At 37.8% G+C, this 27,212-nt stretch overlaps 1 protein-coding gene across 3 annotated transcripts in view; it reads left to right on the top strand.

The window, feature by feature from the left end:
- The first annotated feature begins 4,044 nt into the window (after nucleotides 1-4,044).
- LOC111518326 (trace amine-associated receptor 4) overlaps nucleotides 4,045-27,212 on the top strand; it is a 78,343-nt gene continuing 55,175 nt past the window's right edge. For 2 of the 3 annotated variants that reach the window (XR_002723951.2, XM_023174744.2), the window contains exon 1: nucleotides 4,045-4,247. The gene's annotated coding sequence lies outside the window, so the exon portion shown is untranslated. The remainder of the gene's footprint in view (nucleotides 4,248-27,212) is intronic. The other variant, XM_023174745.2, reaches the window with a different exon arrangement.

The raw sequence follows: 27,212 nt of genomic DNA, 5'->3' as shown, positions 1-27,212 counted from the left end.
TTGAATTTTAAAACTAATCTAATGCGAAGGATGAATTTGATGATTTTTAACAAGTTTGTTAATATCCAACACCCAGTCAGGTATTTCCAATTTTAAAATGTCCTGGAATCATTCTGCGAAATCACTGTGGAGGTTGTCCAAATGTTGGCAGTAAACAAGCAAGTCGTCGTTGTTGAAGGATACTGCTGACAAATTAGGGAAATTGCGAAACTCACGTCTGCCGATATTATTCTTGTATAAGAGGAATTTGGCTACAAAAGCAGCAATGATATTTTTTGTTTTAATCAAATTCAAGTCGTCACCTTGAAGTTGAAGATTGACATCATTAAATAATTTATACAGGTCTGCCAAGTACGCAATACGAGTATAATTCTTTGAAGTTTTGAGGTTGTTGTGCAATGTTGTTTTCCAAGAACTCTTTTACAGAGTTAAATAGATTGTGAAATCGAGTCAGACCGATACCTCTTGATAACCAACGCACTTCTGTGTGGAATAGCAATCGGTTGCAATCTTCATCATTAGCAATACAAAGCTGATTGAATAATCTGTCATTTAAAGAGCTGTTTCGGATTTTATTGATTGGTTTGATGATTATATTGCAGTGATTGAGAGAGACGCTCACTCAAATTTTTCGCAACCAAATGTTGACTATGAATGACGCAACGTACAGCGAGCACATCTGGAATTTTATTTTTTGAGTACGCTATGAAGCCCTTGTGACGTCCTGTCATAGCCGGAGCGCCATCCGTAGTAGTTGATATAATATTCTTCAGTGGAATTTGTTTCTCATCACAAAATTTTTCCAGTGTAATATATATGGTTTCTCCTTTTGTATCCGTCTGTAAATTTCTGGCAAATAGTAGTTCTTGATATATATTCTCGTTTTTAATAAACCTCACGTATGCGAACAACAATTCTTCATTGGTTGGTAAAGTGGACTCATCTAACTGAATTGAGAATTTAGAAGTCTTCAGATGATTGCACAATGACTCTTCAATGTTTTCAGCCATCTCATCAATTCGTCTTTGCACGGAACTATTGCACAAAGGAACTTTTCGGATAATATCTACCGCTGGTTTATGAAGCACAGTAGTTATTACTCGTTTATTGCCGGTAAAATTAAATCCTCTCCAATAGTGTGAGGTTTACCTGTTTGAGTAATTAGCAAGGAGATATTGTAGGAAGCTCCGAGTCCGTCGTCGTCTTGCTTAGAAGCCGCAGAAAAAAGTTTTTACACGGTTCTTTTCTATCTGAATGCATTTTATTAAAGTGATCTTGTAGCCTTGAGGGTCTCATCGCTTCATTCGAAAATGTTTTTTGACAAAGAAGGAACATAGGCGTGAAAATGGATTTGTGGGATTTTCAATAAATCCATATTTCATATATTCCGCGCTATACTGCCGTTTCTTCTCTTTTGCTTCCGATATAATTTTGTCTTAAAAAATGCCGATGCAAAGAATCGAGTATTTATTACTCGCGTATTTAATACTTGCTAATGACACCACTCACAGTATTTACCACCGCACGTACAGCACTTTCGAGAATGGAGACTAGAAACTTCTCGCGTCGCATTGAAGCTTACCGCCATCTATTGTACAGTTTAACAACTATCGGACAGGAAATAGTTACTGTTCAGTCCCCTAGATGGCGTTACACAAGGAAACGCGCGTTAAGCGTACAGGAGCGGAAAATTTTGTGTTAAAAGTAAAAAAAAAACATTGCCCTCCAATCTTGTCTTCACAGCCCAGCTCGAAGAAATGCGCGTCCCTCCTGAGGTACTCGATTCTCCCGACGAATTCGACGCGGCAGTTGAGCATTTCGAGCCTTCTGTGAATGATACGTTTCGAGCGGCCACCTCCAGGGAAGAGTGTCCGCTGAAGAGCTATAACGAGTTTCCCCCTCGTAGCAAAGCCTTGATACGAGGGAGGAATCGCTTGAGAAGGCTCTATCAACGAACCCTTTTCCCAGGGGACAAAACAGCGGTGAACAGGATGGCCAACCAAGTCAAACAGGCCATCATTGAGCATCGAAACGAAAGGTGGGAAGAGCTTTTGGAATAATTCAAACCTGGGAGTGACGAGCTTTGGCGAGTCACTCGCAGGCTCAGGGGGAAGAGGGGAAGAAGACTGCTCTCTCACCCATTCACGGAGAGCGCGGAGTGTTCTACTCCCCCGCCGACAAGGCGTTAGCCTCTGCAGACACGATGGAACGTCAGTTTCACCTTAACGTTGTCGACGATGACGACATCGATCGCGATATGCTGCTGGAAGACCGGGTTCACCGACTCCTCAAGTAAGATGACGACGACGATATCCGTCCAGCTTCTATGGAAGAGCTGAAGGGTTATATCAAGGCCAAGAAAGCCCTGGGGGTCGACTCAATAACCAACAAGTTGTTGAAGAGGCTCCCGGAAAACTGCGTTGAATTCCTTCTGACCTTGATCAACAGTTCGTTGGCCCTCAGACACTTCCCTAGAAGGTGGAAGCATGCGATCGTCGTCATGATCCCGAAACAGGGTCAGAATCAGCTGTTCCCGCAGAACTATCGCCCGATCAGTCTACTCTCGTCGGCGGCTAAGCTGGCTGAAAGAGTTGTTCTGTAAAGACTCATCGAAGAAGTTGAGGACCGAAATGTTCTGCCTAACGAACAATTTGGCTTCAGGAGAGATCACTCCACTGAATTACAGGCTCTGAGGTTGGTCGAAAACACCATCAGCGAGCATAACGCAAATAAAAAAGTGCACATTGTGCTGCTAGATATCTCGAAGGCCTTCGAACTAGTATGGCACAAAGGCCTTCTGCACAAGTTAAACGCGTTCGACCTACCTCGGGGCCTGATACGGTTGATCGGGTCTCTCCTGAAAGACAGAACTTTTCAGGTCAGACTACAGGGCTCTCTGTCTGATAACAGAGAGATCCTCGCCGGAGTGCCTACACCAGCGACCTCCCTAGGTCCCAGCGTGTGAATATATCCCTGAACGCCGACGACACGGCTCTTCTCTCATCTTCCATGGGTCGAGAGCTTGGCGTCGTCTACATGCAACGTGCATTGGACGACCTCGAGCGCTGGTACCTTGATTGGAAGATCCGAGTAAACCCGGACAAGACTCAGACGATAACCATGGGAAGATTACTATCTTCTCCGGCCAGAAAAGTGAGAATCTCTGGAAGGGAGATTGACTGGCAAGCGCGGGTAAAGTACCTCAGCCTTAGGCTCACTTGGAACCCGCACATCATGTGCGTTAAGTCAAAGATCGGAGGTCGGATAGCTAGTCTGTACCCTCTGGTCAACAGAAAATCCAAACTGAGCACAAAGAACAAAATTACCATATATAATACGATGTTCAAGCCTGTCATCATGTATGCTTCAGGCATCTGGGGACAAGCGGCTCCGTCCAACATTTCCATTTTGGAAAGACTACAAAATAAGTTAATTAGGATGATTGTGAATGCTCCTTGGTTCGTGCGGAATGAAGCCATCCGCAGAGATTTGCAGCTGCCTTCCATTCGGCAGTCCATTCAGTCGAGGAATCAGCGAGTTTTTGAAAGTACGGAAACTCACGAAAACCCGTTAGTTAGGGAAGCCACAGATTATGCTGTAGACGACCCCTCCCGATATAGAAGGCCCCGACACTCTGTCGAATGAGGCCCTCATGTCCCCCGTTAACGGATGAATAGCTTTCTCATCCATCCCACCCCAGCCAGGTAGGGGTATCCCATGTCTGAGGACTTCATGCCGCCATACCGTCAGTCATGTACCCATTGGTCCTTCTCGAGACCAATAATCAGCCGAAAGGGTAAGGGAGCTGGACTCCAAGCCTGAAAGATACGAAGATGACGTTCCGCCGCCCTCCAATCTTCTCTGTGTCCTTTACTGCCCTAAAAACCTCCAACGCACACAAGGGGGCGTTATCGCCCGTTTTGAGAAATACTACTCGACATCCTCGTATAACATTCGAATGAAATACGCTACTGGGGCTCTTGCAGCTGTTACCCAACTCGTCGTCCACAACTGACACCCCGTGACGCAAACGGTTCCCGACACTCCTGACGAGAGGCCGTCAACCGCAGAAACCAAGAGAAACGTTTGCAGCGCGCGCCCTTCGCATTTTTTCAGGTGTCGTTTCAGTTTCAGATACTGCGTCCGCAGTAGTTGAAAGCGTCGCGACATGAACGGATCTGGTGGAGGCGTCGCGATAAATGTGCAGGTTACGTAGTGGGAAGTTCGAAAGCGATCGCATGTGGTAGGTGAGTTTGAATAATTTATTTGGTGTCGTTCGATATTGTGTCAACCGACGATGGGGGTTGATTTCGAGGGGTAGCGGCGGGGTGTAGGAGTGATTTTACGTTTTGACAGTTTTTTCGATTCATGATGTTACATCAAATTATTTATAATTCAATAATCCGCTGTACATTCATAGATAGATCTGTTTAAAAATCTGTTTTAAATCGCAAATTAAAAAATAGATAGATAGATAGATATATTTATTTGATCATGTTATGTATAAAATACATTTATGACAAGTCAGAAAAACAAATAGATGCAAGGTACAAAGTTTTCTATAAAATAAAATAAACAGTTGAAATTTGTAACATGTTTACAGGGTACATTATAACATACACACATCGGAAAAGTCTAGGGATATTTTTATAACATACTAAATATCATAAAAATACATGCATGAGGTCGTTTAATTTCGATTAAATTGGTACACTCGACCACCCTGTAGATTTCTATGGGTTGAACAAAGCCTGCAAAAACGATAACTAATCTTTTATCAAGTTTTTTACAAACTGTAGGTTTTCGGCTAAAATGAATAATCTGAAAGTGTCGAGTTTGTACATTCTATGCAGTTCTTGCTCAGCAATTAAACTGGAAATATTGTGCTTTAACATGGAACGCCATCACTTACCATTGGCTGAGATGAATAGAGCTGTAGGGTTTCTTCAAGGTGGCATGCGACAAAATGATGTAGCTCTTCGTTTGGGGGTCTCCCAAAGTGTTATCAGTCGATTGTGGCGGCGTTTCCGTGAAACTGGCAGTCCAGCCGAACAACATCCAGGGCGAGGACACGCTACAACTGCAGTTCAAGACCGATTTTTGGTCTTAACCGCAAGAAGACAACCGACAATCACAGCACCGGAGTTGGTTAACGTGTTGCAGCAGACGCACCAGGTAACCATTGGTCGTGATACTGTCAGAAATCGACTGCATGAAGCAGATTTCCACAACAGAAGGCCACTTAGATGTCCACCTTTGTCGAGAGGCAATCGCAGTAGAAGATTAGAGTGGTGTCAAGAACATCAAAACTGGGATGCAAATGATTGGGCCACAGTTTTGTTTACAGACGAATCCAGATTTGGATTTCATCCAGATTCTCGTCGAGTAAGACTGTGGAGACGACCTGGAAATAATGAACGTTTGAGACACGTCCAGGAAGTCCGCACATACAGAGGTGGTACAGTAATGCTATGGGGCGGAATCATGATCGGCGGCAGAACCGATCTCGTTTTTCCAAATCGCTCCCTCACAGCTCGACAGTACCTCGACACCATTCTTCTACCTATCGTCCGTCCGTTTGCTGGTGCTGTTGGTGAAAACTTCCACCTAATGCACGATAATGCTCGTCCACATGTCGTGCGTCTAGTGACTGACTGGCTCACCAACGAAGGAGTTGATGTATTGCCATGGCCAGCACAATCACCGGACCTGAATCCCATCGAGCATGTGTGGGACATGCTTCAACGAAGAATTACTCCGCATATGGGGAACATTCACACAACGTTTTAATTGAGAGAGCTTTTAATCGCTGAATGGGCAAATGTACCTCAACAAGACATTGACAATCTCATTTTCTCGATGCACGATAGATGTAGGGCCGTAATAAACCAGCGTGGAGGCCATACTTTGTACTGATTCAAATTTTTTTTGTATTATGATTTTTTTCGGGGTGCCAAAGAAGAGCCATATTTTTTTTTAGTTTTGCTTATATGCGCACTCAGTATTTTTGACCATTTGATAAATTTTGTTGTAAGTACATTCGTTTAATAATCACCCGTCAACTTTTTTTCCCTAAAGCGATCTAAAAAAAAAATTATTGCCATTTTCAAAAATATCCCTAGACTTTTCCAATGTGTGTATTAACAAATTAAGTGTAGAGGTTCGGCGAGCATTTTCCTTGCTTCAAAAGTGTGTCTACGCACATGTTCTAAATATTCTGAAGTGGAATTAAAACAAAACATATTCTTATTTTTAATATTGGCAGGAAGTGCATTATACAATTTAAAATCATAGGAGTTTTTTGTGATTTCATCAGCCTCAAACGTTGAGGTCTAATAAAATTGCTGTTACGTGTATCATGATTGTGTAAACTGGATTGCTTGGGAAACAAGGGGGCCCTTTTGTGAATATCTAATAGGCTTGAGTGAACATACAAAGAAGGCACCGACATAATATGATGAGTGATGAATGATTCACGGCAAGAATCCACAGAACCGATTCCAGCAAGAATTCTCAGAGCTTTTTTCTGTAATATAAAAATGTACTGGGCATCACTAGAATTTTCCCAAAGTTAGACTACCGTAAGAAATGTGAGACTGTATGAGCGAGCAAAGTACTATTTTCAACGTAGTGAACTTTGTTATTGTTGTCAGCTGTCCAAGTAAAAATAAAGCACTCGATATCTTACTTTTCGAACTTGAAACGTGGTTTGACCAATTTAGCCTATTATCCAGAGTAAAACCCAATAATTTGACACACTGTGACATGGCTTCATATAGTTGTAAAAATCGTTGATGTAAATAACGAACAGAAGCGGGTCCAAAACCGATTCCTGCGGTACACCTAGGTCAATCGGTCTCAGCTCAGAATATGTATTGTCATAAAAAACTCTCTGAAAACGATTATTCAGATAAGTTTCAATCAAACCCAAAGGAGTACCTCTTACACCATAATATAACAGTTTTTCGAGTAAAATGCTGCGGAAAACAGTCAAAGGCCTTTGACAGGTCCAATAGTGTGACCTCCACAACCTTCCCGGATTCATGTCCCTCAACTATGCCTCTGGCAACACACATAGTAGCATCGGTGGTAGAGCAGTTTTCACAAAAACCAAATTGATGACTGCAAAAAAATTTGTTGATTTCGAAATATTTGGTGAGTCTTTTCTTAATTAATTTTTCAATGATTTTTGAAGAGATATTTATAATAGAAATAGGTCTGTAGTTATCGACAATCTCTTTGTTACCTTTCTTGTGAAGAGGTATCACTTTTGAATATTTGAAGATGTTGGGAAAATTACCTGATTCAAAGATTAGATTTATCAAATTGGTAAATGGGACAAGAATAATATCCTGAGTTTTTTTAATGATATTCGACTATTTATTCCATTGATATCCGGACAAGCTGAATTTTTCAAAGATGTAATGATTTTTTGTACTCCATCACATGTAACAGGAGTTAAAAAGAATGAAGAGCCAGGAGACGGAAAATTTCTACTGCGAACGGCAGCTTTTGGCCAGAGAGCACACCACCCACAGATTTTTTTATAAATTTTTTAAATAGGTTCAGAATAACATCATGAGTTGAAATAAATCATAAGTTCTGGCCTTATTGGTCGTCTTCACATAACAGTAAAATTTCTGTAGTACACTATTTAGCTGGACACCACCAAGAATGTTTCCCCCACAATTGAAGAAAAGGAAAAGATCAGAAAGATCTGTACTTCTAGCCACTAGCCGAGTTGGACGTAATAGCAACAGTATTTTCAATAGCATTTTCAACATGAACTACTTATTCGTCTGATGTCATCCTACAACCCTCTAAAGAGGGCAGGCAACGGTTTATCTATCAACAACCGGGAGCATCGTGGTTCGATTAAGCCAAAAACTGGACTTTCCAGGGCATATTTACAAAATAGTCAGAATATTATTCTACTCAATTCAGGAAGGGCAATTATCAACTTCAACAGGAAGAAGAATACAAATCCAAAAACTGTGTCCCTTCACAACCACCTGCCTTCGCAGGAAAAAATATGGAACTGAAGCCTCATCCTTGAAAAGAATCGTGCTTGGTTTGACCAATCGAATACACATCAGTCATCGGACAAAAGAAAGTTGGGGTATTTAAAATTCCCCATTAAGTGGGAGCTGTCAACTAACTATACATAAAAGTATTCGAATGATGTCCTGTATGAGCTGACTTCTCTTGTATTTATTTAAAAAATTATAGAAAATAAAAGCAAGACAAACTAAACGCTACAATGAAATGCTGCGAAAGGTTTATTTTTGGAGTGAACAAAAAATTAACGAGAATCATTTCTGGTGACGTTTTGATTTTGGGAGTCTTCAATTTTCACGAACTGAAAAAATTGTAATCGTACTCTATAATCTTGAAGAGGTTACAAAGGACAAACACCTAGTTCACCCCATTAAGTTACTGCGTACATTTATTACATTTTTCGCAAAGGAATATCTGCTACTCATATTTAATATTCTCTTATAAAAAATAAATGTTTCCGTCTCATCTATTGAAAACAGTTTTCCCACACATTAGAACCTCAACATTCTCTCTCGATACTATTTTCTGTAATCAGGAAAAAAATTAATGAAGGGAAGAGAATTGAAACTTTATATGTTTTCACCACTTTTATTTGTAACTAACGTTTTTGCAGTTTCGTCCTCTAAGGACATTTTCAAACTTATACATTAAACTAACAATGGTTTATTATATTAGCCCTTTTACGGCACCCCTGTAGGTAATAATTGAGTACCTGAATTTACAATTTACAATGCGGATGTGCTAATTTGAAAACTGGTGAGTAAACGAAATGGATTTGATCATTTAACAGGTTGCGCAATGTTTATGCTTGTCAATTTCCAAGGATTCTCAATAATTGAGTTTGTAACCCTTCCTTGCATAGTGCAAAATTTCCGTATCGTTCAGATTCGGGAACTTGTGGTTGCATGTCAAGGAATGAATGAATTTTTTCCTAGTCTGAAGGACCTTTCATGTTCAGCATACCGTTTTTGGAAATTTCGACCACATTGTCCCACAGACAGTCATAAATTAGCAGCCTACAATTCAATGTTGCACAAAACATTCCCACTGCCTTTGTCTGCTAACAATCTAGCTAGGAAAATTGATATAATTACACAGATAGGTCATAATAATGGTTTCAACGCAGATACTATCCAGAAGTTAGTCAAAAAACAAAGCCGGAAATTAACTTACAGATTAATATACCCTCAGGTCAAACAACCAGAAATCAAGAAATGGAAAACGAATGATTTATTTGAAGTCGTTCGATATTGCGTCAACCGACGATAGGGGTTGGTTTCGACGGATGGATGCGGTTTTGTAGGGGTGGTTCACGTTCAGGTTCATGTAAATAACGGCTGACTTCACTATATCATCAGTTTTTTCAGTTGGCATTGCAGCAGAAGTCGTGACAGGTGGTAAATTATAAAAATGGATGAAAATTCATACCTTTCATAACATGGAAAAGTAATATTCTCGTAATGTTTCTTTATGTGCAGGAGTCCATGTTCATTTCTGTTTTTTTGGGTTCTTCAACTTTCCGCAATTTGAGAAGTAAACAACAACTAAAGTAAACAAACAAGTGAATCAATAGAAATCAGGGTAGTGAAGGGCAAACAGTGGACATTTTTTTAAAATTTATAAGTAGCATGTCTTTAATTCCAATGGGATCGCCACTTTCACCAGTCACAGCCAACATATATATGGAGTGGTTTGAAACTATGGCCATTGAACAAGCCCACAAGAAACCTCGTGTCTGGTTGAAATAAGTTGACACCTTCTTGAAATACATCAACAGCGTGGTGAAGAGAATCGACACTAAGGGGAAAACATCTGTATCCCGAAAACTCTGAACCACGAATCCAACCACCATCAATCGACTAAAAGAGGAATCATCAAGACCCTATTAGACCTTGCTTTCGGGCTCTGTAATGATCTTCACCGGAATGGCTACTCCAACCAAAGCGATGGTAGAACAGACTTTGGCTAAAAGATAGCAGGAACCTCGCAAGGAAGAGAAGCCGTCACAATCAGTGCTTGCACTTCCCTACATCAGAGGATTATCGGAGAGAATAAGAAGAATTGGTTCCAAGTACAACATCAGAACCTGCTTCAGATCCGGTAACACTATCCGTAGCAGCCTCACGAAAACCAGGCCACCAAACGCGGACTGCGATTCCAAGAATTGCATTTACCGGATTTCCTTTGAGTGCGGAAAATCCTATATTGGTGATACTAAGAGGCCATTGAATGTTCATATTGTCGAGTACAAGAAACACACACAGCGAGGGGAAACCAGCAAATCAGGAATAGCAGAGCATGTTTGGACCCATCAACATAACATCGAGTGGTCCCAAGCTGAGATTATACACTGGGGGGAACATTGGTTTAGGAGGAAATTCAAAGAAGCGACATACATGTTTTACAACAATGTATTCAGCCAAGCTAGCGTAAATATATGCAACATATGGTCATCCCCCACTAAACCGGTAAAGCCGAAAAATGAAAGAGGAGATAAATGAAAGTACTCGAATGATCCATAAAAAGGAATAAGTCCAGTCGTTACCCGAAGACGTTTGTGGATACTAACAATGGAAACGTTTTTATTATTTATTGAAATGTTTTATTTTTATTTGTATTTCATTTCAGGTTTTTTCCTTAATACAATTGTTATTTTCAGTTATTCTTTTTTAATTCTTCTTTTTTAGTTCTTCCAGGGATTTCAAATGATTTGCTACTTTCTTTTTGTTTTCAGCAACTGCTTTCATCTTCGAAATGAAAAAAATTTGATTTCTTTTTTTTAAATTCGTAACTTTGTATATATGTTCAACTATGTGGTGGTAGGTATATACTGATCGATAGAGAATTATGTACTCTATACATATACATTGATGCTATACATTGCCTCCTTTCAGCTTACGGAAGCTTACATCACACCGATCATTTCGACCATGGTCGATCCTTTCGACCGTAGTCTACCTAATAGTCCGTATTATATTTTTTCTGATCATGACTTCTCCTATTCATTGTTATCCAAAATGAATCGTTATGCAAAATTCCTGCTCAGGTTGAGGATAATGCTTCAAAATTATTTTCCAAGATTTGACCAAAAAATATACATACTTGAATGGAAGCATCACAAAATCAAAGAAAAACACGACACAAGTCAAAATTGAATTGATACGGAAGCGTAGAAGGGCCAAAGATTATATTTGTTTATTTGATCTACCATAATTTAGACTTAAAAGTCGAAATTTCGACTTTCATTTCGTAATTTCGACTATTATCTCGAAATTTCGACTTTTATCTCTTAATTTCGACTTTTATCTCGAAATTTCGACACTCTTCTCAAATCATTTTGACAGTGCTCCAATCTTCTCATAGTGGTATGTTTCTTACGAAGAAATTTGACAGAAACCGATTTTATTGAATATTCGAAGCCTACTAATTTTTTTATTGAACCTTCGGGAACCATTCTGCTCCAGTTAGTTTTTTTGGCATCATTAGATCTCTACAATTTTTTGAAACGAGGAGATAAAACCCAAAATACTTAATAAATAAACATTGTATCTCTTCGAAGAACATACCGACAGTATGAATGTGTAAATTATTCTTTCAAAATGTTGATAAATTTCTACTAGAAATTTCTTCAGTTGTAGTGAAAAAGTGAATTTTAAATTAGTTTTGATAATGAAGTGAGGATACTACTGATCAGATTGATTTACTATGATGAGAAACTAATATTTTGGCCAAACTTGACTTCCTCCTACTCGTGCGGAAAGCATTTACTTTTCCAAAAAGGCTGTCCAGGGATATGTACACTCCGACGAAAAATGTTTAAAAGCGAATGATGGAATCTTGATGAGGTGATCTGTAACTCTATAAAGGGAAGGCATCGCATACAATTTACTTGGTCTCCCTGCTGGAGCAATAGCATTTCTTGTTTTCCGTATTCTATGAATACTCCATTCAAAACATACTTGATCAAGATCACTCTCAAATAAAAATTATAATTGAAATTTCTTTAACAACTCTCATCTCTTACTTGTACTAATGGTATGAAACAAAATTGAGCTAGAGACTTGTCAGAAAATGCTGCATCAAATAAATTGTCTTCTATTGGGGTTTGAAATAAATTCATCCAGTTTTATGCATTTAAGTAATATAGATCACCAAGATTCTACCTTTTGATTGTGGAGGCTTTTTCCATACAAAAAAACACGGTCGATTTGTTGATTCAGTGAATACTTCATGAAAGGCTTTTTGTATCCTCTCCATTACTTCATTTTTAGTGCCCATATCGGTTCCTGAAGTTCTGGGACATCCTCCTTTTGAGAAAAATCCTCCAATTACCTTCAAAATTAAAAATTTTTTCGAGTGTGAAGAAGAGAAATAATAAAAAGTGTAGTGAAATTTAGTGAAATATCATTGACACGAGCATCTTCAAAAATATATATTCAACTGAAATATTTGTTCTCGTTTTAACATCAGTTAGAAATGATTATTGTTGAAATTATTGATTGATTCAGAGTTAATGATTTTTTCTAACCATAGGGTCCCTTGAGGTTGATCTCACTTTCACCCAAATATTTCCATTGGAATTTCAATCACACAACAATTTCATGAACCTCCTGTTAACATCACCTCATAGTAAATTAAAATGCACTCAAGAAACCATATTCATACTTTTGAGTCAAAATTATGACTTTCAAGTCAGAATTACGAGATGAAAGTCGAAATTATGAGATAAAAGTTGAAATTACGAGATAAAAGTCGAAATTACGAGATAAAAGTCGAAATTACGAGATAAAAGTCGAAATTACGAGATAAAAGTCGAAATTACTAGAAAAAAGTCGAAAATACGAGAAAAAAGTCGAAAATACGAGATAAAAGTCGATATTACAAGATAAAAGTCAAAAATACGAGATGAAAGTCGGAATGAAAGTAGAAATTACGAGATGAAAGTCGAAATTACGAGATAAAAGTCGAAATTACGAGATAGATAAAAGTCGAAATTACGAGAAAAAAGTCGAAAATACGAGATAAAAGTCGATATTACAAGATAAAAGTCAAAATTACGAGATGAAAGTCGAAATAAAAGTAGAAATTACGAGATGAAAGTCGAAATAAAAGTAGAAATTACGAGATGAAAGTCGAAATCACGAGATAAAAGTCGAAATTACGAGATAAAAGTCGAAATTACGAGAAAAAAGTCGAAAATACGAGATAAAAGTCGATATTACAGGATAAACGTTAAAATTACGAGATGAAAGTCGAAATAAAAGTCGAAATTACGAGGTAAAAGTCAAAATTTCGACTTTTAAGTCGAAATTATGGTGGATCAAATAAACAAATAATCTTTAGCCCTTCTACGCTTCCGTAAATTGATCACGGCCACTATAATAATTATTTTATTGGTTGTTCCTCTAGCATGGCGACAGCAACAGTTCATGGAGCAAGGAATATGGTAATTGTGGCCAGTACATGGTCCTTTGAACCTTCTTTCAGTTTCATATATACATATCCTTATAAACATGGCAACCCGGGTCGAATGAGTTGACTTCGAAATTATTCAACGTTCCATGAATGTGTGGTTTATGAAGCCCTACCACAGACCAAAAACATGGGGTTTATCCCCATGGACCATATCGGATTATGCGAGCAAGAAGGTCTGAGAGGGCTTAAAATTAGTCTTAATGGATGTTTAACATCATCAACCGCTCCAGTGTATCCGACGCTAGTCCTGAAATATTCATGAATCCAGACAGGCGAAACATTAACATTTGGTTGTTTACATCGAATTGCAATCTGGAGAGTTTTGAGCTTGATGCTCTAGGTTGAGAAACATGTATCTGTTTTGTTTTGTATGTCTGCGGGAGAAATCCAGACCTCTTACTCTGGATAATCGGATTCTGATTTGAAATGATTTTGCTGCTCAAGTGTTATTGATGGAAAATATACTGATTTCACTTCTGAACAAACATTTTAAAGATGACTTCCTGAAACTGTCTTGACTTTTCGAAAACACTTTAAAACTGAAGCAATGCTTTGCCCGTTCTACTCACTGAGTTAGCAAATTCAGGAAAATACAACAGCTGAATCTTAGCAACAAGTTTGGTTAATTGTCATCAATTCATGTATACATAACAAACTCATCATGGAGTTTAACTTTTATGATGAATTTTTACTCATACGGACATTTTTAGAGAGAAATTAAAAATGTGTTATAAAAATTTTAACACGACTGGTGTAAAGTTTCAATCACTTGGCTATTTTATTAAACAAATGTCAGTAGCTTCAATGTTGAAAAAGCAGACACAACTCAAAAACTGCAATATGTATGTAAAATTACTGGAGATGAAATTATATTAAAATTTCAATATTCAGTATTTACAGATTATTTATAAACACTAACTAGGGCGGTAAAGATGCTCAATCACGTTGAATAAAATTTTTAAGTAGGTCTTGACAAACAAAATGCATGCTACGGTAGTGTCAAGTTGTTGATTTACTTGTCAAATTTTTAACAGTGTCTGCACTACAAGCGTATCGGGAAAAAATAAAATACAACACCTTCCCACAATCTCGGAAAATTCGCCGGTTTCGCAGGCGTCAGGTGAACGTACGATATCAAGTATCCTCCGGGAAATTCTTTTCCATACGTAACATGAAGCGGAGGTGGGCAAATATTCTGGTTGAACAACTGCAGCTGCGGCGGTGGAAAATTGTGTGTACTCAAATTATTTAAAAGCTTGGTGCTTGAAAGGGTCGTTTGACTTCGAAACAAAGAACGTAAAAGGGGACTCTGATTTTCATTTCACGAATTAAAAATAAAACAAACAGTGGCGAGGTGCACAGTGAATTAAACGGTACGTTTTGTAACGGGGGGTTATAGAAAAAACAAAAAAATGTCACTGGCTGAGAGGCGCCATGACGGTACGAGGGTCTATCAAAAAGTAGACGTAGAAATATCTTTATTTGGAAACAATTTGGCGCTTCAAAAAGACATGGGAAGGGATTCTTAACGTAGTTCTCATAGGACACATTTTCTTTTAAATATCGTTGGCAGCGAGGCACAATAATAGTACGAGGGTCTTTCAAAGAGTAGACGTAGTCCTTTCTTCGACCTTTCTTGGCTATTTCTTACCTTCCACAATCTGAAAAATGTAAAAATTATAATGGAGAACTTCATAAAAGTGTAGAATGGGCAAAACTTCTTTGACATCTGTCGAAGAAGTTGAGAAATAAATAATCAGAAGGAATAACTGCAAATATTTTTTGTCCAATTCTGAAGACGGAGGCAGATTTTGGCCTCCGAAACGTAAAGATAAGTGTTGTATTATTTCTTAGCAATTATTTTGATAGGCAAAATTGTTAACTACGACAAGTTACTGAAAAGTTTCGAACAGGTCGATGAAAAACTGATTTTCCTCCACAAAAAATGACTTTCGTTGAATAGACGTAGACAATACTTTATTCGAAAACAATAGATGACTTTCTTATTGTAGTTCTCAAAAGGAGCAGTTTTTTAACATCGGTGGCTGAATGACGCCATAATGGTACGAGGGTCTATCAAAGAGTAGACATAGACATAACTAATAGTTATGATAATAATAATAATAAATCGACTCTGTTCATCTGAAACAGAAATGAATGTGAACACAAATGATGAAAGTAAATTAGATGAACAGATCTATTAGCTCAAGCTGTTCTTCAAATCAACCTTACAATAATATACACTTAAAAAGTTACATTCAAAACAAGTATAGAATGGAAGATAAATTGACCAACACAAGGTTAATTGAAATGAGTAATACTAAGAGCTTAGCGAAAATCGACATACAGTAGATTAGTAGGATTTGCGAAGTTTCAAGCGTGTAGAGTTTGAACTCACTGGGCAATTTATTATACAGTTTGAAGGATATTTAAGAAGAACAAACAATCAGGTTGTTTTGTTAAAAAAATTATATATGTTTCCTCTAAACTAAAATTCATTGATATCCAAATGAAAACACTACAAATTATGAAAGAAAGAACAATTAAAAATGACATTTAAATTTTCCACAGTATTATTTTCCTCAAATAGCAGATGAATTGGAAGCCCTGTATTTTCAAAATATCTCCTCGGGCCTTATTCACAAAACAACAGTTTCCAGAATCTTTGCAGAAAAGTGTAATTTTCCTTGAAAATTACAAGACATTAAAAACAATTTTCGAGTTCCATCAACTTCATATCTGAAGATTCCACTCCGAGCAGAAGTTGAAGTAGTTTGTTTTCCATTTTGATGAAATATTTGAACGGGACAGTTCGCCAAACAAAAGAAACAGCCGGTCTCCGTTTAATTCAACTTGGGAAACTTCTTATTGCGAATCCGAAGTTTCTTCTTCTTCTTCTTCTTCGTTGCTCTACGTTATTGAACCTCGAGATCTTTTGAATATCAGCTGGGATATTTACCGATGCCTTTGGCAAATTTATCGTCGGAAACGTGCACTTGATGAGATTTCGCGCGCCGGAAGTTTCAAGGTCGAACTATACTTGAACTTCAAGAACTACGGTGGAATTTTCTGGATCGTTAATTGTGAGACTCTATTAGCATTGTTACCGAGTTTATGGGGTCGGTGTTCCCAAGGTAGAGGTGACTTGCTGCCCCGTTATGAAATATGATACTCTTGAAAGTAAAATGTGATTCTTCTCACGTTCAATTCAGTTCAATCGATATAAGGGCCATTTGGATCAGCGCTCCTTTGCCAACAGAACACAGGTCGAATATTCGACTTGTCCCGAGCATTCAATAAAAATTGAGTGTTCGGGATTCAATGACGTTGACGAAGGCTGTTTTTGTCTGGTCCTGGTTGGTGAAGGTTCTACCGGTGAGAAAGTTGTTCCTGAGAACATTTTTCCAAATGAATTTAATCTCCAGCGATTCAAATCCAACATGAATTGCGACTTTCGCACGAGCACCGCTCTCAGAGCTCCTCAAGAAGTTATCTGTAGCTCTTGTGTTTTGTCCTTGGTGAAAAGTTTTTTTCTCTTCTTTGGCTACTCACCACATTGATCTTCAGGTGTTTTTCCTACTTCCATCTTTTCCTCAGTTCTTCTTCTTCTTCTTCTTTTTTCAATGGTCTTTGCTTCCCTTCGGCGTAGTAGACCAAACGTTTCGGCAGTTATTTGCAACTCTCCTCTTGTCCAAAACTGCTATTAAATTTACATGTCCAGTTGAAATAACATCCATAATTTTCGAATGTGAAAAACAATTATTTAATTAATATTCAATTATGAGAAGTAATTATCCAAACAATTCGTTAATGGTTGATTCAAATGAAAATAGTATCAAATAGTAATGAGCTACATGTCGGTATTTAGGGATTATAATCAGAGTGCCACAACCTCAACAACGTTCAAGTATCACATCAATATCATCGGAATTTAGGTCAAGCAATTCGCATGTATTCGGGAGATATCCTTTGACAGTGTATTTTCGAACTTGCAGGTTCATTTGCTATAAAACTACACTTGAGTTGAATAAGGAAAAACCCATCTGCATCTAATAGCTTTTGAAAATAATAAACAACAATGTTTGTAGAACAAACTTCACAGTACATTCCTCTATCGAGTTTCAAAAGTTTATATTTCATTAATTTTCTTCAAATTAACAGAAGTTTGTATGTAGGTTCGCTTCATGCTGTAGATGTGCCGTAAGAAAGTGAACGCAGAATTTTCAGTTATTATTATTGAAAATAGTAATCAAATCGATATATTTGCAATAACCACAAATCACTTCGAAATATTTATATTTAACATACGATGGAGTGTCTGCGCATGCGCTAATCGCTTTATTCCATCTTTGCATCATGCGGGAAGCTGTCACTTGTCAATTATTCTTATGACAATGTTGGCGACCATTGATGCTATACAATTATAGCAAGAAGCATACATTTTCATCTTTCATTTTCGTTCAAATTTTTTTTGCCTTGGAGCAGCACTGGTACCAAATTGTCACGTAGCGTCCTTGAACTGTTACCCAGGTCGTCAGCTAATCAGAGCGCCCGCTTCTGTATCTTAGAACATGGTGGCGGGAGATTTGAATTTTCTTGGACATAAATAATTCAAGCAGACAAACAATCAGGATAAGGCGTATCCCTTAACGAGACAGACCACCCAGATACGTGGCGCACTTACGTCAACCCATCTTTTCGCTCAACACATATTTGTTTCGCCACAGCCATGACGTCATAAAAACGTTTTCGTTGAATAATTGAACGTAGGTTGTTGGTGTGATAGAATTGATCTTCAGTCTCGACACCGCCGTTACACATTAAAAGTAATTGCGAACTATTGATAGTGATGGTAGAGTAGGCCTCACTGCAGCGAGACATTGACGTCATCATACCAGTCAACCCACCACCACCCAGCCAACCAGAGTGCGCCAAATTGTCATGTGGTGTCACATGGCCACAGCCATGAGGTCATGAAAAATATTTTTGTTGGAGAATTGAACGCAAGTCGTTGATGTGATATACTTGATCTTTAGTATCGATTCCACCGTCAGATATTGAAAGCAATTGCGAACTGTTGATAGTGATGGTTTCGCGTTGGTTATTGCTTTTCGAATTGGTTTTACATTTGAATTGTAATTATGCTTCCAGTTCACTTGATGAAACATATTTATTTTTGTTCGAAGTTTGACATTTGCTTTAATAATAGAGCCCACTTGTCAATCCACATGTTTTCAGTTGAATAACAAATGTAGCAATTTTTAAAAACGTTCCATTATTAAAAATCAATTCAATATCAGAAAGATCTTGTGGTCTAGACAAGTGGACTGCCCCAGCCATGTCATAATTTCATTGCCATCTACTTCTGTCTGAACCCGTGCTCAAATTTCATATTCGAACACACTCAATTACTTTTATCTCTGACAGTTCAAAGTTTAGTACCCGCCTATCACGAGACGCTTCACTTTTATAACTTTCGATATGAAATTTTTTAATGGTCTTCTCCTAATGGAAGAACTTAAAACAATGTCTGGAAGTTTCACAGTTCGCAGAAGAGGCATCAATCAATATTGTGGCAAACAAGATAAAAAAGGGCAGCGACCCTTCAAATCAACGTTGGCGACACTGTTAGTTCGTCTATACTGTAATAGGGTTGTCAATTGGGGAAGTTTGTAACGATGAAGAGGTGGTATAATAAAAAAAGATGTGAATGACTGGAAGGTTCGGTAATTGCGGGATTTATTTTTGGAAATTATTCCTCTTTCTGTTATCCTATTAATTTTTTCATAGTCGAAGAAGTTTAATCTATATCTCTGAAACATCGGGTAGTCCGCAGGAATCCAGCAGGAATCACTCAAATACGTTGAATCGATATGAACCACTTTTTGAACACTGGTATCTAAAATTAGGGGAAATTGTTTTTGTAAACATTTTTGCATGTCTAGTACAGGTGAAGAAAAAAAAAGATGAATTGTACAAAAAACCAGCCATGATGAGTAGTTTCTTTTACAATTTACGAGAGGGGTCCAAGAATTTTGGCAATGTGTGTAGTTATGAGCTGGAAAGAGGCAAACAACTGAAATTTGGATGAAAGTGCACAGCATCAATGCATAGAATACTGAATTATTTATCGATCAGTGTATTCGACGGCACAGGAGAATAAATATTTATTGAGATATGGAGAAAACTTCGAATGTGCCTGCACTACCAAGACGTCAATCACCAACTAGTTTTTTACACATGAAACTTCGAAACATATTTTCCATTGAACATTCCGTGGAAATTACGTGGCGTTCGTTAATGAAACTCGAAAGTAGTTTCGCCATTGACCGGGGAAAATTGAAAAGTTAATGGCTTTATCGTTCGCTAAAAAGATATGAACCCGCCGGAGTTTCTTATGAAACCCCACGATCAGCTGCTTTAATAGCTGTTGAGCTCTTTTATATACGTGCCTATCCGCTACCGAAGCAGATCTTCACGTCGCGTTTTTCCCACTATAATGGGAAAATCGATATCTACTTCAATGGCTCAGCAGGATTGGACGGGAAATAAAATCAGCTGATTTTTAATCATAGCAATGATACCATCCTTTCTGATGCCTGCTTGAGGATGGATTTGAGGTTGTTGAGGTTGTTACGATAATATAATCGTCAGAGTGAACCAAATTTTTTGATAAGATCTGTATCTGTAGAGTAGGGAAGGTGAGTGTAGGCCTACATCACTTAGGCCACATGTGACCCATTGTACATCCTCCTGAGGAGTTGTCCTTTCCAGGAAGGTGGACAGGTCACTAGGAGACATCTCCTTTAAATCGGCAGGTGTAGGTCAACTCGCCGAACACACACTCTCTTGTTGACGATAACTCCGGACACTCACATAGGACATGCCTACCAGTTTCATATTCCTGTTCACACATCCTACGTAGAGGTGTGTCCACTAGCCTCATATTATGGAGGTGTTTCCTTACTTGTCAGTGGCTCAACTCACTTCTTACTATAATGGTAAAATGGTATTCGTTACGTGTTCAGAGATAGAGTAGTCCATAAACCCTCTACTACCTACTATTTAAATGTTGTTGAGTTTTACCTGAGTATCTCTGAACACGTAACGAATACCATTTTACCATTATAGTAAGAAGTGAGTTGAGTAAGGTCAACAAACCTCTGAACAAGTAACAGCACACCTAGATAATGTCATTTGTCGAAACGTCGGTGAAATTAGAGATAATATCACATACACGGATCAAATACCCGGAAAAACCAGTTCAGCATATTCCTATCCGTGAAAACTTCAGATTTCATATTCGATACCTTAACGGGGAGATGAGGTCAACTAAGAAGAAGAAGAACTCAGGTAAAACTCAACAACATTTAAAAAGTAGGTAGTAGAGGGTTTATGGACTACTCTATCTCTGAACACGTAACGAATACCATTTTACCATTATAGTAAAAAGTGAGTTGAGCAAGGTCAACAAACTTCTGAACACGTAACAGCACACCTTGATAATGACAAATGAGATATTGTCGAAACGTCGGTGAAATTAGAGATAATATCACATACACGGATCAAATACCCGGAAAAACCAGTTCAGCATATTCCTATCCGTGAAAACTTCAGATTTCATATTCGATACCTTAACGAGGAGATGAGGTCAACTAAGAAGAAGAAGAACTCAGGTAAAACTCAACAACATTTAAAAAGTAGGTAGTAGAGGGTTTATGGACTACTCTATCTCTGAACACGTAACGAATACCATTTTACCATTATAGTAAGAAGTGAGTTGAGCAAGGTCAACAAACTTCTGAACACGTAACAGCACACCTTGATAATGACAAATGAGATTTTGTCGAAACGTCGGTGAAATTAGAGATAATATCACATACACGGATCAAATACCCGGAAAAACCAGTTCAGCATATTCCTATCCGTGAAAACTTCAGATTTCATATATATATATATATATATATATATACATATACACCCATATACACATATATAACTAGAGCACTAAAAAGTCTCAACCACTTACAAGAGTTCCATATTCTAATCAGTAACCGTAAGTATTATCTAAAACAAAAACCATGCATGTTCAAAATAACAGAAAAAAAAAGATATAAAAAAAACCATACATTCCAATCCAGTGGGAAAGAGAGACAGAGAGACAAAAACTTCTTACAAACCAGGACTGACTGCAGCTTAAACTGTCTATTACTTATCAGTGGAATCAAATCCAAGATATGGGATCCCTTTCTGAGGTCGATGTGATCAAATTCACTGCCACTCCTATTAGGCTCGTCCTTTTGAAGACCATTGAGTCCATCGATACATTCGTGGTGATGGATGCTTTGTTTCTTTGGATTATACTCTCATCTTGTTCGCTTTTCTTTTCTCTTAGTTCAACCGATGAAGAAAGCGACAACAATTTTTCTGACATGTCTACCAATATTTGGTCCAACTCTGTAACTAAATGATGGAGTCATACGATGAACGAACATTATCTGGACGATTCCATGCCTTCAATCTCGAACAAATTAAGTTCGATTTATTGATGAGATCAAAAGCGATATCATTCCTGTAGCGAGGAGTGGAAATTATGAAAGTTTCATGTTTGCTCTAGTCGTGGGCACACTCAACGTGATCTGGAAAAAATCGAGGGAAAGGGAAGTGTGGAGTGTGGGTTTTTATGTATCCGATAACTATTTGGATTGAACATCACGTCTGCAATACGCGATGTAGGTAGGTGACTTCCAGACGCGTTGTATACTGATGAGCAAACTCATCATGGACATTTTCTGAGAATTCGAGTGACTTCTGGGCACGAAAATCATCAGGACTTCATTCCATCTAAAGAAATGAACTTCAAACGTTCATCAGGTCATTATGAGGTCGATGATGGCCACTATCTTGGGTTTGGGCCCGAAACCGGTATGCAAGTATGCCTGTATTGCCAATTGCATATGCAGGAAATTTTCTGTGAAGATTGCTGCACTGACGCCTGTCGGATCCAACGCCCTTCATGGTATTAACCAAGGGAGTAGTTGTTTTCTGATAGGCGTCAGTTCATTCAACCTACTGTGTTAGTATATCCGAGACTGGCTTGAACGTTTGAAGTTCATTTCCTTAGATTTATTTACTGCCAGACTTCAAGCATAGCCCACTTACCAATAAGAAAACTGCATTCCATGTCATCTACTGATTGCACTACTGTTTTTATTAAATATAACCAGCCGTTCCATCTACTTGCAGAGAAGGTGGAATCCCAGAAAAATTATCTCCTTACAAACTCTTATTGATGTACAGGGTGTATTAAAAGTACGTTAAAATATTCAGGTGACGTATTCCTGAGAAAATTTAAAGAAGAAAATTATATATAAACTTGTGTTTGGAAATGCTTCGTTTCGGTGATACACGGTGTTGCAATAGAATTTTATTTTTCGTTTTTTGAAAATAACTTTTGCAAAACATGAGTTATCTGCACGAAATTTGGTACCAGGATTTTTTTGACGTGAGAAATCATAATTTCTTATTGATTTTCATGTACTATCTAGAGGGCGTTGCGTACGCTGTCATTATTTATTTCAAATTGCCATAACTTTGTTGACAGTGAACTTTTGGTACTTTTCATCAAAAAACCTAATTTCCACACCTTTTCCAAGTGAAAAAGGTACTTTTTCTCAACAATGCTGGAGGTGATGGTTTTCATGATCGATGTATATTACTTAGCTGCTAGGGCGCTAAGTGAAGTTGCTGAGAATATTAGAAAATCTAAGAATGTGGTGGATCTCGTCAAAATAAACAAATTTGTTAAATTTTTTAAATATCTTTGGTTTTTGTTATAAGTTTTTTGCACTTGTAGTTATTTGTATTAGTGGTATAGAACTGAGATATATTTATCTTGGTTTTCGTAGTTTCTAGAAGTCGAGATTCCGTTCATTCTTAACCTAAACTGCTCAATATTCAATTTTTTGTTATGAAATATCGCAAAAACAATCAGAACTATGTTCCAAAGAAGGGGTAATAAGATCCCTTCCTGTGGACATCCCCTCATCATGACCAGTCGTCTCACTGTGATGTCTTCTACATTGATACTTATTGCTCTACTAGAGAGTATCTTGAGTATACATTTTCTCACTTCCAGAGGTACATTCCTGGATTATAGTTGGTGAGTAATTGTTGGAGAAGTTGTTTTATCGAACGTTCCCTCGATATCTATGAATATACCCAGGGTGGATTCTTTGTGAAGGGCCGAATCAGTAGACCTTCCCGGAGTATATGCATGCTGATTTGGATGAAATGAGTTGTGAACTAGTACTTCATCTCTTATGGACCACTCACATAGCCTCTCCGTAGTCTTTAAAAAGAACGATGTCAGACTAATTGGTCGGAATGCTTTTGGATATAATGGTTTGGATATAAATACCACTTGTACTTCTCTCCACTAACTGGAAATATACATCAGAGCTAGAGAGGCTCTGAATATTCCAACTAGGTGCGGCATAAGAATGTCCAGTCCCCATTAAAGTAGGGCAGGTCTTATACCGTCAGATCCTGGTGACTTGAAGGGGGAAAAGCCCGATATGGCCCATCTTATCTTGTCCTCATTAATTACTGCACTAGCAGATTGCCAATCGTATTGGGAGGGTGTTGTTGATACTTCCATCCAGTTCTTCGTTTCAGGAAAGACAGAACTGGGAAGTGAGTTCACATAAGAAAGTCAGCGCTTTCTTGGAGGTTGGCGGCTTCGTCGCCATTTTCCCTCATCAGGATGCCGATACTCTTATGGTGGTCATTTGAGAGTGCCTTCTGTAGCCTAAAAGCTACTGGGAAGTCTTCGACTGTCTCACAGTAGGCTCTCCAGGCTTCTCCTTGCTTCTGTCTACAGACTTTTTTGAAGTATCTGAGGTTGGCTTGATATATACCCCAGTCCTCTTTGAGTTTTGTACGTTTTGCCTTGTTGAAGGGGATTCCCTCTATTTTCCTGAAGTGTTACAGTTCAGAGCACCACCATCTGTTTGAACCATCCTCATCGGGCAGGATTCCTTGTAGGCAATGTCTATTTTCTTTTGAATGAATACCGTGAACCTCTCTTGTTTCCTGCAGTTTCCCGCAGATCTCCTTTTAAGAGTCGATTGTAGAGAGCTACATCCGTCTTCTTCGGGTCATAGGATTTTACAGTGGTCCTGATATTATGGCTTACAGTATAGGTCAACTAGTGGTCTGACATAGAAGTATGCTCCAACACTTGCCAGTCCTGGATACTGATACAGATCCTAGGGAAATACTTTGACGTTTCACAAATTGCATCATCAATTGTATATTGAAATCGCCCTCCTCAACATTCCTCGGCATTTTTGCTGTACTCAAAATTTGATCGAGATGAGAAACAACCGAAATATAATAATTTTGAATTGTATTGACAGATAGTCAATAGTTTTTCACGAAAAAAATCCAAAAATGAATTTATTTCTTGGAATTTTGAAAAAAGTTAAAGAAAATAGCTCTTCTAAAAACAATTTTTAGTCCTTATATGCTACACTTTCAGCTACTGAACACGTGATTTTTGCAGATCGTTATTGTTTCATAAAAGCTATTGCTCATTTTCAATGAGTAAACAATATATAAAGTTCATTTCCATTGTTTTTTTTGTAGAGTATCTGAAACAAAAATCAATAAATGAAGACCTTTCCTACAGGTGAAAAATCTATTGATTTGTTGAAAATATAAAAATGATCACTTTACACTACTTTCAAAAGATTAATGAAACATTAATGAAACATCATGATTGAACAAATGGAATAACAGATTTTCATAAACAATTGAAACTGCCGAAACAACAAAAAGAAATTACCTCGTTTTACATTGTTTCTTTTTATCAGAGGTTGCACCCGCATGTTCGAATTGAAACGAAACAGCTATAAATATTATTTCTGTCGATTGCAGAAAATGGGTAAACATTTTCTGGTTGATCATTCCGCGGTCACATACACGATGCAAAATAATTTTCGAATAATGAAAAGTAAATTCCATGGATTTATTAATTTATAAGCTTCAACCATTACCCATTCTCAACATTGTCGGAAAATATTGAAAACAGAGTTGTTTCTTTCGTGACTTCAGGAAATTCAAGGTATGTTATTACACATATAAACATATCAGTTTTGGTGATTATCATTTATCAGATGATTGAGTTGGTGAATGGATTCAACACCGTGGATGTGGAAAGATTTCCAAGGTCGAAGGATCTAATGCCATCAGAATTTTGATGGGGTGAAAGACACAGACAAAGGAGACCTTTATAACACCTAACTTCAAATTGCAAATATGTGGAGGATTATTGGTACATGGATTTAACACCGTGGATGTGGAAAGATCTCAAAGGTCGCAGGATCTAATGCCATTAGAATTTTGATTGGGTGAAAGACACAGACAAAAAAGCCACCTCTGACCGATGTGTCGGCCAGCGAACAAACACATGACATCACCGCAAAAGGAACGCAGTCAGCAACCGCCGATTAAACTCTAGTTGAGTACAGAAACGACTATAGAATTCTAGAACGATCGTTACCGATATATAAGGTCGGCTTCTCGTCCCAAGAGGGCAGTCGAGTTCAGAAAATGAATCGAGTGGTTGAAGAAGGAATTCAAATAGTGAAAATAAATTAGGCGTTAGTTGCTAAGTGTTGTAAATAAATTATTTTGTGATAGTGAAATATTTTTGGAAATACATTTGTTTAGGACAGTTAATTCGTTAATTCGTTACAATAACTTCCGATTGCAATTATGTGCAGCATTATTGGTACATGGATTTAACACCGTGGATGTGGAAAGATCTCCAAGGTCGCAGGATCTACTGCCATTAGAATTTTGATGGGGTGAAAGATACAGACAAAGAATATCTTACGGAAATACCTTTATAACACCTTACTTTGAATTGCAATTATGTGCAGCAATATTGGTACCGTTATTAATTTGTATGATATTGAAATTGAGACCATCTACATTAATGATGCAAAGAAGATGATTTGTGCAGACTTCTTCATGGCAGAACTACACCGTAATGGCATCTGAAAGTTGTGATGCAAGTACTCATGTCATTGGTAGACTATTGCCTTCAAATATCTTTCAATGGATTTCACTATTTTCCTTATTTCCAAACATTTCATCTTCTCATAGTTATCCCAACCTGATCTTTAGTTGAAACTGATGAGTTATTTTTTATGGCTACCTTTCTTTACATAGTTTGAATTGGCAACAGGGGTTTGGTATACAGTGAGGCCATTTTCTGCGACTACTCAACACATTTTTTTGTCTGAGTGACTATCTACAAAAAAAAGTATTTTTTGCAAGTTGTGAAAAAATGTAAAGATCATAATGAAAGTTTCACCTTTTTGCTCACAGATTATTAGATGTTATATGATTTAAATGAATCTAATTCAAATTCAGGTTAGGTTGCAGAATATTGGTAGATGATCTAACCTAACATTTCAAGTGGGAGCAAGAAGTAATAGATATATTCATTTTGTTATCAAGTTATTTCCCCAATTTGTGATCACATGCAAATTTCTGTCACAGATTTAGAAGTGATGATGCAATATGGATCTCAATGGATTCCGACACTCTGAGATGTTATTTTTTATTTTCACATTACCTAAAATACGTAACCGAATACAAGTATTCTG

Source organism: Leptinotarsa decemlineata, unplaced genomic scaffold, assembly GCF_025532065.1.
Source record: "Leptinotarsa decemlineata unplaced genomic scaffold, Ldec_3_MD MMD2_tig00001719_RagTag_RagTag, whole genome shotgun sequence".
Taxonomy (NCBI): domain Eukaryota; kingdom Metazoa; phylum Arthropoda; class Insecta; order Coleoptera; family Chrysomelidae; genus Leptinotarsa; species Leptinotarsa decemlineata.
The sequence above is the reverse complement of the archived record's forward strand: the minus strand, read 5'-3'. Positions and strand labels throughout refer to the sequence as shown.